We start from the raw sequence: 12,542 nt of genomic DNA on the forward strand, positions 1-12,542 counted from the left end.
AGAAAAGGAAAATTTAATGTTTGCAGAAGGAAATAATTGATTTAAAATGTGAATGATGAACGAGAGTCGATCAGAGTCTTAGAATTCTTATGGAGATTGGGTATAAATCACAATTATTTTCGGATTCGAAGAAATTTTGTTTCCTTCTATACCGCTGTAAATGGAGCAGAAGAAAAATAGAGCGAGTATCGACGTACTTTTTCAACAACTGTATCGCTTGGATGGTGGAAGAACGGAAAAGGAAAAAGATAACCGCCGGCTTAACGTGGATAAACAAAAATCGGAATATTGCAAGATTCATTGGAGATCTGAGAAGATCTGGTGGATTTCAACTCCAGAGGATTTCTCTTACTGAATTTTGTTAGCAGAGCGATATTTCATAGGGAAGAAAAAATCATCCGGTAAACTGTGTCAGTCGTGTGAACAATTCCTGCCGCATTGCTACATTTATAAGTTACAGTCGACGTGTAAAAGTGTAAAGAAAGAAGATACAAAACACTGCATCGGTAATTAGAAAAAAATTGCATAAACTTTGAAGAGAGGACAGATTTATTGCTCTTCAGTGGACATAAAGGAAATCAATTTCTCTTTTAATGATTTCTCTCATTGCTTTATTACACGTTTTAGCGTTATTACACACTATTTGTAACGAAATAAAACTCTGTATTGAAGAAAAAAGTAATCTTTCTTCCGAAACTACAAAATAATGAGATCCTTTCTGCACAAGTTTCTCCGGTTCATTGAGAGAGTCGACACGAGCGAGCTGTGCTGTGTGTTTAAGTAAATATTAACGTTGATCGTTCTAACCTTTGTTCCCTGAGATTTGCATAGTTTATTCTAATAGAAATATTCCCATTATTCTGTCTTGATAAGATAAACGAGGTTTTCTTATCTAACGCATTATTATCAATTAAAAGAAAAGTTTCTGACGAAATCACGAAGCAAAAAATCACACCATCTTAATTTTCGTGTTTGGTTTGAGTCTTACAAAATCAAAGCAGTAATTTTCCTAACAAAAAAAAAATCGAGGAAAATGGGAAAATTTTGCAGATCATATTTCAATAAAGCAATTTTTCTCTTCACGAAGATTATGGGAAACCTCGAAGGGCCTCTGATGGTTATCAAGGAATAAAAGTGGTAGAGCGTGGAGAGGCTGGAGAAAAATAGAGGACGCGATTTTAAATTCAACCTTTGGCTGGTGGTAGCTCTCGCTGGGAGGTTCTATGCGTGTGTGCGGAGAGTCAGTCTAGGTTAGAGACAAGCAAGCTTTCTCCCGATCGCTTAACTTTTACTTTTGCCACAGGCAAATCATCAGCCACTTCTGCACGACTGTCATTATTTTTCCATCGAGATAAAAAAGCCTCCGTCTTCCCACAACAACAATACCAAAATAAACGACGAAAATTCGTCAATCAATCACGTTTGGCGATAAAAAACAAAAACCTTGAAAAACAAACGAATTTCTCGAGTTTTTATATCTCATCGATTAACGAAGATGCTTTAAACTCGAGACTGATTAAAATATGACAAAAAAATATACCAATTTACATTCCACGTGTTTTATTCTTAATGATTTATTTATACTCTTGGCAGAGTATATTTCAATAAAAATAATCTCGCTCTAATTACGAGTTTTTACGAAGAGGAAATGCAAAGCTGGAAGAAAGGGAAAAAGCGAATTTGCAATAAAATGTCTGGTGAAATTATTTATCGACCAAGTTCGAGAGTTGGTTACATCAGTTTCGCTTGTTTATAGTTATTGCAATGTTCCTGTTGTAACACAATGATGTGAGAAATGGAACAACTGGATCAGTTACGAGAGAGACGTTCCTCGAAAGAAATCATCGAGCTCTATTCTAATAAGATTTTATTCTCATAATTCGCGCGGTGCCCTCGTACAATTTCCTTTCCGATTCATTTGCATTGCGAAAAAAAAACAAAAAAACATTTGCACGAACTATTAACCAACATCCTTCATTAAATCCCCTTTTTATCTCGTGACCCATGTCGGCACTTGCGAAAAACTCCAGGCGAAAGAAGTCGTTAAGATATTATTCTTTCGCAGTTTCTAAACTGATTTGTAATAATTACGGTACTCCTCGGTTCGAACGATCGATATCTTTGAAATTGGACAAAAAGAAATTCTTCGGATACTTGGCGTTGAACGTTATACACTCGCAATGTTTTATTCATAGAGGTAAAATTTGAAAATTCGAAATTTACCATTTTTTCAACCTTACTTTATTTATTCGATGGAAGCATTTAAGACGTTTCTCGGGGTTTAATGGTATAGAAATAGTTGTTGTGCTTACGAGAAAAATATAATTCTAGGAAAGTGTGCGTGTTGAAGTAGAGGGAGCACAAGGTTCTCTCGAGTGTAACATTTGTAGCGATATGGGACAACAAAAGTTCGGTTCGTATACATTTTATACTGATTTATGCAACGTTCTCTGTCCATATATATGTATACGTGTAGCTCTCTCGGTAGCAACTGCGAGGCTACATTTTCTGAAAAATTGATTTTCCCAACTACTCCCAGCAGAGAGTTGGCCCCGGGGAAAATTATATTACAGAGCTTGTGAAAAGCTAGTATGATATTCATCCGCTTATTTTAATACGTTTAACTCCCCTGGGTAAATGTTTTATCTTGCGAGACGGTTGACGCAGGGTCATCCACGACCGTGTCTTCACTCTATTTCCCCTTTATTACACGACCACCGCGCACTGTAATATTAAACCTCTCCTTATTAAAAATAAAAACTGACGAGGCAACCTGAATCATCGTAAAACCATCTTTCCTAAAAATATCGCGCTTCATCGGACTAGAATTTTATAAATTCGTTAATATCTTATATAATAACAATAATCACGTATCCTTCGTGAAAAAATTAAAGATAGAATATCGAAGAAAAATGTTGGAGTAAAAATTGCATTTAATTGAACTCGAACTTTATGCGAACTAGGTAATAAAATATAATTTACAACTGAGATGAATTTTGCGAAAATTAAAAGTAGCCAGCCAAAGTTTTGTTCGAGTAAACGTCACACTCTAATAACAAGCTTGGAAATGATCGTTGAACCGACCAATAAATGCAAAATAATAAGAGAGAAGCACGCGATGCATACGAAAGCGGAGATTCAAACTTGTCGCTTCATTTCGTCAACTAATGCCCCAGCCTGGACATTAAATACAGTAAATTTTGTCCTCTCCGTACACACACACACACACACACACACACACACACACACACACATGTATAATACCATGCAGAGTCGCTAAACACTACGTTGAATCTCGTATAAACGCTGTGTAATAATCGTATCGTGTGTCGTACACGTAAATTACGGTTAATTAAAGCGAGCAACGTCTGCGAGAAAAATAAGTAGCGAAAGTGACTCGTACGTTCCAAAGGCAGAAATTAAACGACAAAAGTAAAAAAGGATTATCTAATCCTTCCGAAAACAAAAAAAAATCAGGTCAATCGAGAGATTATTAAATGACTCGAATAATAAAGTAGTGTAAGCGCTAATTACATGGACGAATTAATTACCACGTGATAAGGTTGTAAGGCGTAATTTAACGAGAGATTAAGTAGGATTATATCGAGTGAAATTTTTCCTTTTGCCGCTGCTAATTATTCCGATAGAATTATAATAAAATTATCGATATGTAGGCGCCATTAAACCGAGTGAAATTAGTCGGTTATAATCGACACCCTTGAATTAGAAATCGACTGCGGTGCCTGTATGGGTCGGACAGTCACCACGACTGACATCATCGGCAGCTTTTCTGCCATACCTGCATAAGCCATGTCCTTAATTCAACTTCTTTACTCTCTCATCGCCTTTCCCAAAGAATTCTACACTTTTAAACCCAAACAATTATCATAGATAAACCAACCAATGATAAACAATTATTTACACTTTAAAACAAAATTAAATTAAATAGAAAAAATATAATAACAAAAATCCAGGAAACGTTATTAAAATAAGCAAGCGAATTAACTAAAAATAAATCAAGAAAACTTGGAATGAATGGAAAAAACAGTATAAATAAAACGAGGAATGACGAGTAAATGCGAAGAATAACGGTAAGAAAAACGCGTGAAAAATATTGGGAAAGGAGGAGGGGGGATGGAGGATAAATATGTAGCGGTTGTTGGAATGACAAAATGGGGGGGGGGGGGGAGGGGGAGGGGGAGAATGGTAAGTGCAATAATGCATAAAGTTGTAAGAGAGAGAGAATAATGGGATGAGCTCGCGAGAAAATAGGTAGTAGTAGAAGCGAAGCGGTATCTTGGCGAGCAATAGGCACCTGCCAAAAGCGTTAAGCAGATTAACAGGTTTGATTTGCGTCACGCATGGATCACGTGGGGTGGTGTGGGAATAGTGTATCGCCCCCCAGTCCCGTTAGAGAATGTTGCCGATATCGGTTGGGACCGTTTCGCAGTTGCAAACATGCAACGTGCCCTCTTCGTCTATTTCGCGTGAGAACCACTCGGCGATACAATAGCGTGAATAATCCTCTGCTGGTCCTCCTGCACGAGTCTGCAGATTTTTCTTAAATCAACACTGATATATCCTTCTGCACTCGGCGACCTTCCTCGCACGCGAGTCTCCCAGATTCTTCACTCCGTGGCCATAAAAAAACTCGACTTTCTCCACATTACACGTTATTATTAGCCGGCTGAAAAATCACGACTTGACTTTTTTGGAGAAATGAGGAGCCTCGCGAAATCTGCGGAGGTCAAAGGTCACTTTGTATAAAAGAAACTAGAAAAAAATATTTAAACAATAATTTATTGTATTCTTATAAGTTTGGTGTATCGAGTTGTTTATTTGAGAATCGAAGGTATTTGGAATTGAATTTTTTTCTCGGTGTTTGATCATTGAATCGTCCTAGATACGAATTTAAACGTCGTCCTCGATAAAGTGTGAGCGCGTTGGAAGAATTTCGTCGTGGGCTAAAGTGTCATGATCAATCGCTATCAATTATTCTCCTCTTGCTTGTTAAAGCTCGTGGTTGTACGGTTGGTAACTTATTATTGTTGTTGCTGTTATTCTCGATTTTTTTTATTGAAGATGAAACGTGAAATGTAGAAACTTCGTAATTAATTGTACGTGTTAATTGCACGATTCAATTTTCAGGATTTTTTTCCGTTTATTTGTGTCAGGAGTTATATGCAGTTTTTTTTTTGTTCCGACGAGTCAGTAATTAGGGATTCAACTGTTTGAATGCAGAAGTCACGTATAATGCGGCAAACGATTGCCATAATTCTATGATAATGGGTTCGCGTTAAATTCCCAACGTAAACGTCACACAACCGACGATTGCCACCAATATTTTCAATTCGTCTGGCCTTTCGGTGCCAGCGATAGTTCGGTGATTCCCACGTGCACCAAAATGGCGTCCGGGTGAAGTTAAAAATTATTCGACTTTCAATAATAAACTATAGTAAAGTTGGTCTCTAATTAGCGATTCTTACGAAATTGTTATATGACAAAAAAAATAGACGATCATTTGGAACGAATCTTCGAACGAAATGAGTATTCCGAGGATTTCCGGCGGAAGTATTCGTGATTTTATCCAGCGCTGCATCGGGACTTTTCTATGAACGGTTCTGCCATGACAGCGTGCGATTTTCGGAATGTCACAGAGTGGAAATGTCGTCGTGAAAGTTCCGGCAGCGACCGACTTGTCCCCCCCCCCCCCCCCCGCCCCACCTCCCCCCCCCCTTCCTCTTTCTCTCCCAGCACATATACACACGGTGCCCTCATCCAACTTGATAAACTGCTGCCCCCCCCCCCCCTTCTTACTCTATTCCCCCTCTGCCCTTGCACGAGAGACTCTCACAATCGAAAACGGTTTGCCACACCGGAGTCACCCCCATGTCGATAGAAACCTTAAATTCTTAAAATGACAAAATCCTACCAATTCTGCCGAGCTCATCTCGACAATATTTCCCAAATTCATTCACTTTCTCAGCAATTTTATCCTTTTAATTTATTTAAACTTCACTTACGTTCGATTGCAATCGTTTAATTTTAACGCCTCTCTTTTGCAATAAAATGTAAAAAATTTACGAGTATATTTAAGTGGCTGAGTGCTACAACGAAGCCCACAATATAAAGTATGATAAGTCTAGATGTAGGTATATTATACAGTATTGAATTTTGTCATTCGTGATTCTTATTGTTTTTGTTTTGGTTACGTTTGCCTCGTGACTCGGTGAAGCGTCGGGAACGTGTTTAAACGGGCGAACCTCCAGCTGGATTTCACGATTTCACTGTTATAAGGTTTCACTTGCAAGGTCATTGCTTAGCTCCGTTAGAATCGCCCTTCCAAACGACCCGATCGGACTCTCCATCGCGCAAATAAATCAAATCGATTGGATCGTGGTAAACAACAAGAACCTTTCTTAATACAGGAGTTTCTAGGAAGCACTTGTAAACAGAGATGCCCGTTGATTGAAAAGATAAGAGAGAAAAAAGTTGTTTACATTAAATCCAGCAGCTAAATTAGGTATCGAGGTTTGAAAACAAACATTAGGTCGGAATATAATGCAGGGTGTTGTTGACAAAACGGTGAATAGAGCCAGAACGAAGAGGATTTTCGACGAACGGAGAGAAAAAGAATAACGAGATGTTATTGATTTGGAAACTTTTGAAAGAGCCTGATTAATCATGGAGTTCCACGGGTTAAAATTGACGAATGAAAATGGAGATGGATTACTCGCGTTTGCAAACTCTGAGAGTTAAATCATGTGTCGAAGCTTGAAATAAGAAATTACGTCTACGAGCAGGGTGTTGTTGATAACAAAGGTGAATAGAGGTAGCTTGAAGAGGGTCGTCGATGAACGGAGAAAGGGGAAAAATCAGATATTATTGATTAGGAAACTTTTAGGGAAGCTTTGATAAACCACGAAGCACTGCTGTTAAAATTGACGAATGAATATTGTAAAAGCGAAGATCGATGACTATTGTTTAGAAAATTTGAAAGTTACATTAGGTGTCGAGGCTTGAGAGCAAAAATTACGTTGAACTTTCGTAGTGTTTACAAAAACAGTGAAGGGAAGAGATTGAAAAGAGCTGTCGATAAATTAAGAAGGGGAAAATGAGATATCGAAGCTTCTACAAACGTTGAAGAGCCATGTTAAAATTGATGAATAAAAATAATGAAAAAAGAATGAGTGCAGTAGCGAAGATCCATCACCATAGTTTCTTTCCCAGACTTAAAACTAATTCTGGATTCACTGGTGTTTACAAAATTCAAAAGTGATTGAAAATAAAAATTAGATTGACTTTTGAGCATTTAGGCAAAAACAATGAAGAAAAAAATAGGCAGAGAAGTTGTCCATAAAATTGGGAAAGGAAAACTTAAAAATTGAAGCTTCGAAAAAAATAAGAGGTCATGGTTTAAATAGAGAAATAAAAATAGGGGGGGGGGGGGGAATGAGCAGCAACAGTGCAGGAAATCTATGACTGGTTTGTTTCCCAGGCTTAATGCGGCTGTAGAGCTCATAGCGCGGTTTCACTTGGCACGACCGTGCTCGAACATGCAAGTACGCTTGGCACGAGCCCGTTCACCGAGTCATGATCGATAAACTAGCCAGATAGCTATTTTTCCGATTCCAGAATTTCACTTCGCCTGTGGCCCAACTGACAAAGCTGCGAGTTGAGAACCCCTGTCATCTGCCGCCACTCGATACGCTAACTTTGAGGCTTCCTTTCATAGAGATAACTCAAATGGAAGTGCTTCTCGCGATTGTCTGAGGAAACTATTGGCCAATGTGGGAAAGTTAAAGCGACAATTGCTCGAGTAGACAGACAATTGAATTCTTGCGATATTTTACTCACGAATCTAGTGACTTTTTTTTACCTACGGTACGGTAACTATGTCACTGGCAAACTCTATATATATATATTCTCGATCGAGTCTTTTAATTAACTTGCGCGATGGATTTATTATAAACCGGCGCAAATTGTTGCTATAACAATAAACGCGATTGTTTTGCGTTATAAAAACTTATAAGCTCGTCCTGCGGATTACACTTTAGGAGTATTTTATGATTCGAGTTTACCATCGCTCGTGAACGCTTTATCGATACTGACGGATGACTTCATTTCCAGGTAGCCACGTGAAGATTGTAGAGTCTTAATGCACCAAGAGAATAATATCTAACGACGTCTTATTGTCGGTAAAAGCGCCTCTTGCAATATCCCAGGGTTCCATTAAATATCCAACACCCACTGCGGTACACGAAACGTCACAATTCTTCAACTTCCTTCGCCTCGTAGCTTTCGCAATCCGAACGATAAATATTATCGAGCAGCCTCGACGATTTTTCAAACGCTCCCATAAAGATCTGGCACAACCGTGACTGACATTCGAGCACGAGTATCGGTCAATGCTAAAACGGTACAATTTGCACAAAATTGAGAGCTCAAACTTTTGTTTTTCAACGTCCACAATGAATTACGAACCGTTGTATACCGTAATTCGAACTTGGCGCAATTGTTGACCCGAGCGATGAGGATGTAAGGTTGGTTGGAATAAATTGAAGGTTAAGTTGGATTATAGGTTTGTTTCCGTTAGGACAAATTTGAGGTAAGAGTGATTGTACCGAGTGTGTTTGTTTGCGGAAGTGTGTGGGAAGTGGACCGGTAGGCAAAGCAGGTGTGTTTATTTACTGACGAGGTAGGCAAGGCACGCGCTATCTTAGTTCGCGGTTTCAGCTTGACTGAGTTGGGCTTCTCGCATCGGAACGGCCGCTGTGTGTCGAGAAAGAGGCGCCCCACCTCCTCCCCCTTTTCCTCCTCCTCCTCCCGTTCCAATCCCCGTCTCGGGTAAACTCTGACGTAGTTAGAGCTGTTAGCTGCTACTCTCCTCCTAAGCGCGTCAAGAGCGCCTACGATGATCCTTGCGCCAATTCTGTCTTTAAGGTTAGGTTCATTCGAGCATCAAATAACCTGCCCTTTCAGTCCCTTATGATCCGTGCACCACTTTTTCTGCGTTTATATCAATTCCCCTTCTCGATTATCAGTGCAAAGCTTTCTTATGGCTACAGGGTGACTCGCCGCATCGTTGCACCTGTATATTACACTTGTACAGGTCGCGACTAAAATTTCGTCCAAAGTTGGTGCAAATTGCTCCTATTGGCTCCCTGATTACAGCCCTTCGAGCCGCGTTTAAATCGGTGCACTGGTTCCCGAGTTACGAGCGAAAAGGTGCAATTTTCAGCGTGACGCGCGCTGTGACGTCACGCGGGTCCCTAGCGTTATCACGATCAGTCGAGAGGCTCCGCGTGCAGCAATTTTAATAGTATTTACATAGCAAACGATTATTCGTGTTTACATTCGGCACTGTCGGTGCTTCCTCTACCACTCGATACAATTGAATTGCGTGAAACCTACTGGATAAAATTATACGATCGCGTTCTTTTGAAATTAATCGATAGCTGGGGAAAATAAAGGACTACTCATTCTTACATCTTTCACGCAAAGATTCAAGCGTCACGAATTTATCAGAACAACAAGCAGTTTGTGCTTGGAGTTTTTGATAGTTTGTCCGAGCAAATTTCTCCACTTTTCCCACGAGACAAATTTCTTCTCTTATCGCGCCACTAGGTATCAATCACAATACCTTTACTCGAGCGTGCAAGCTCTTTTTCTCGTGTTTTTTCAGCAATGGAGTACTTTCTCGTAAGTATAGGGGAGCAGAACTGACATAGAGCAGCCACGGTAATTACGGCCGCTCGTCCAACAAAAGTCCGCAGAGAGCGTTTTCACTGGGACACGTAGCGAAATTTCAAAGAGCCATCCGGATACCCCCAATCTCCTTCTCCATTTCCCATACAGGTTTCGTCGTTTTGTCCTTCTCCCCTTTTCCATACCTCGCGCGTTATCTCAATTTCCACCTTTCATAGAATTTTTAATCATATACGCCACTCTCGCTTTTCACATCGTTCCTCTCTCTACTTTCCACGTATTTTCCCTCGTATTATTGTCACGCTCCCCGATGCTCCACGTCAATCACCACTGTCATTCTCCTCCTCGCTTCCATCTTTTCTCTCACTGTGCACCCTCCAGTGCAGCATATTTGACAATTAGTTTTCGCACATTCCCACTCGATAATAAGCACAATTTTACCATCGTCGTTCATTATGTTCTCAACGAAATTACTCAAATTCTTGCCAAAGTACACAATCTATATATCTTACAAAAACTATTAAAATTCCATTAAAGTCCACAATTAGCAATTAACCAACCATACAGTTTTTATTTAATTAATCCAAATATCTCAGATCTCGATCAAACATAATTATATTTCCCATTATTCATGAAATTTTACTTCGGTACTCTGTGTCGATAAATATTACTAAAATAAACACACCGGAATCATTGCACCATATACTATATACAAGTTTACATGCAATTAATTCGATATACATAACTGAAAGAGTTAATCGATCTCCGTGACGATTGATCAAAAGCTAGAATGTCATCGTAGAACCAGATTAATAAATTGCTGATGGGAAGGCCGATCAAAGATGTTAGTTTTCACTGATGTATATATATATATATATATATATACCAAGGATATTTCCAGCAACGAAGAAAATGAATGGTTGAACTCTGCTGCTCTTCACTGAGCAAACCATTTAATATTTCGAGTGACTCGTGCACGTTTTCCATGGCTTTCGCCGCCGCACGATATCGTCAACATAACTTTCACTCATTGTTACCGAGTTTACGCTCGAATTCGCAGTTCTTCCACGATTCTCACCGAAATTTGGATTCCTCCTCGGCGAACCAGCGACTCGTCCCACGACTCGAACGGTGGACGAACAAATTATCCTTAAAGGGATTAAACAAAACAATGGCAGAATTAGCCAACGCAGGGGGCACTCGAAACAAAATTCGATTTGCAGAGGCACACAATTGAATAGGCAACGCTACCACGTGAAGCAGAAAATAAATTTCCTGCTTGGCCAATGAACGCAGAGTATAATTGTTCTTTGTGAACATATTTTGCAATTACGCCTGGTTTTAATTAAGCGGAACGAATAAACGAAGAAAGCATCTGTTTTAATCGTTCTCAGCATGGAACTTTGTCGTGTCTCTGTGCAAAGTTACTTTTTGTAATTTAATTTATATATCATATTGCGAGAGACAGCACGCAAGAATAATAATAAAACTGCAGGTTATGAAAAATGGTATTTAACGAGTAATGAATAGAATTCGCTTGAAAATCACGAATTTCCTCCGTCGTTCCTCGGTCTCGATCGATGATCATGGCGATCCGGGAAGATTTAATTTATAACGGTCCAATTAAAGTTGGACGAGTTTATCGGAGAAATTAGCAGTATTTGATAAGTGGAAAGTTTCCATTTCATCGATTTTTAAGTTAGAGGAGTAATATATAGAGAGAAAATCCGTAAACAGAGTGGAGAAGTATCTTTCGCCGGATCTTTCATGTCGAGTTGTTCCCTTTTACGTTTTTTCAGCCCGAAGCTTTGGTGTCTGGTTCGACTGACGTCACATTGGCTACGGGAAAGGGAAAAACTAAAAGAGAAATGACGAAAAACCGATACCTTTATCGAACTTTTTGTCGAAAGGCTGACCCTCTCGGCACGTCGAGAATTCGTCTGCTTTTACGTACCTGTAACATAAAAGGGAATAGAAATTATTGCTTGTTTCTTTTTCAGGGTACCATTGGGAATATGTGATGTCTCGCTAATGGGAATGCAGCAAAAAAAAACAAAAAAAAAAACCTGGAGACGAGTAACGCGATACTGGCAAAAAGTGAAGGTAAAAAAAAACTAGTGAAAAAAGCTTTAATTCGTGAGCAGCCAAAAAAAAAACTTAAACTACTTATCTGCAAATACGATATGAACTAAAAAATATAGAGAATCGATAATGCCAATTAAATTCTTTCGTACGAATAACTCGAAGAGTTAAACGTTGCGAGATTATATTTCAATGGGAGAGGTTTTTCCCCGGCAAGAAGAAGGAAAAGTCAAAGAAAATGCCAGTCGAGTAATTTCATAGTTTCCAAGAGTGAGAGAGAGAGAGAGAGAGAGAGAGAGAGAGAGAAGTGCACGCTGCAATTTCGCAGACTGCGGATAGAAGAGTCCGTGGGTTTTCCAATAAGAGTTTCGTGATTTGGTGGAAGGCTAACTTTTTTTCAAACTTAATTATCGAGTTCGCGTAAGAGTGGCTGGGGATAATTAAGGAAACTCATCGCGAGTGAGCTAATGACGGTCCCTCGCGCGATATATTCCTCCGAAGGCTCATCGTGAGAATCGTCTACGTGACCGTCGTGTGCCTCCTGTGAGAAATGCCAGCTCGATATCAGCCTCCAAACGGCTTCTCGACTTTCCGGAAGAATGCACTTTGCGCACAGAGAGCTTCCGTTGTGAAAGGAGTCCGCGCTGATTGCTCGATATTAATTTCTGATAAGGAATCCTCGATAAGGATCTGATTGGTAGTTGTGATAAAATAAAGCGGAAAGTATTTCATAGGGAATAAAACTTGGCAGT

The 12,542-nt window shown here is 39.5% G+C and overlaps 1 protein-coding gene across 5 annotated transcripts in view; it reads right to left on the reverse strand.

The window, feature by feature from the left end:
* siz (Brefeldin-resistant Arf-GEF family protein schizo) overlaps positions 1-12,542 on the reverse strand; it is a 65,080-nt gene that overhangs the window by 24,145 nt on the left and 28,393 nt on the right. Inside the window, exon 1 of one of the 5 annotated variants that reach the window (XM_066742149.1) lies at positions 8,082-8,723. The exons of the other annotated variants lie outside the window; for them this stretch is intronic. The gene's annotated coding sequence lies outside the window, so the exon portion shown is untranslated. Of the gene's footprint in view, positions 1-8,081; positions 8,724-12,542 lie in introns of those variants that run through there. 5 annotated transcript variants of the gene reach the window in all.

The sequence above is a fragment of the Prorops nasuta genome, unplaced genomic scaffold, assembly GCF_024137725.1.
Source record: "Prorops nasuta isolate Cenicafe-Biocafe unplaced genomic scaffold, Cenicafe_Pnas_1.2 PNAS00027, whole genome shotgun sequence".
NCBI lineage: Eukaryota > Metazoa > Arthropoda > Insecta > Hymenoptera > Bethylidae > Prorops > Prorops nasuta.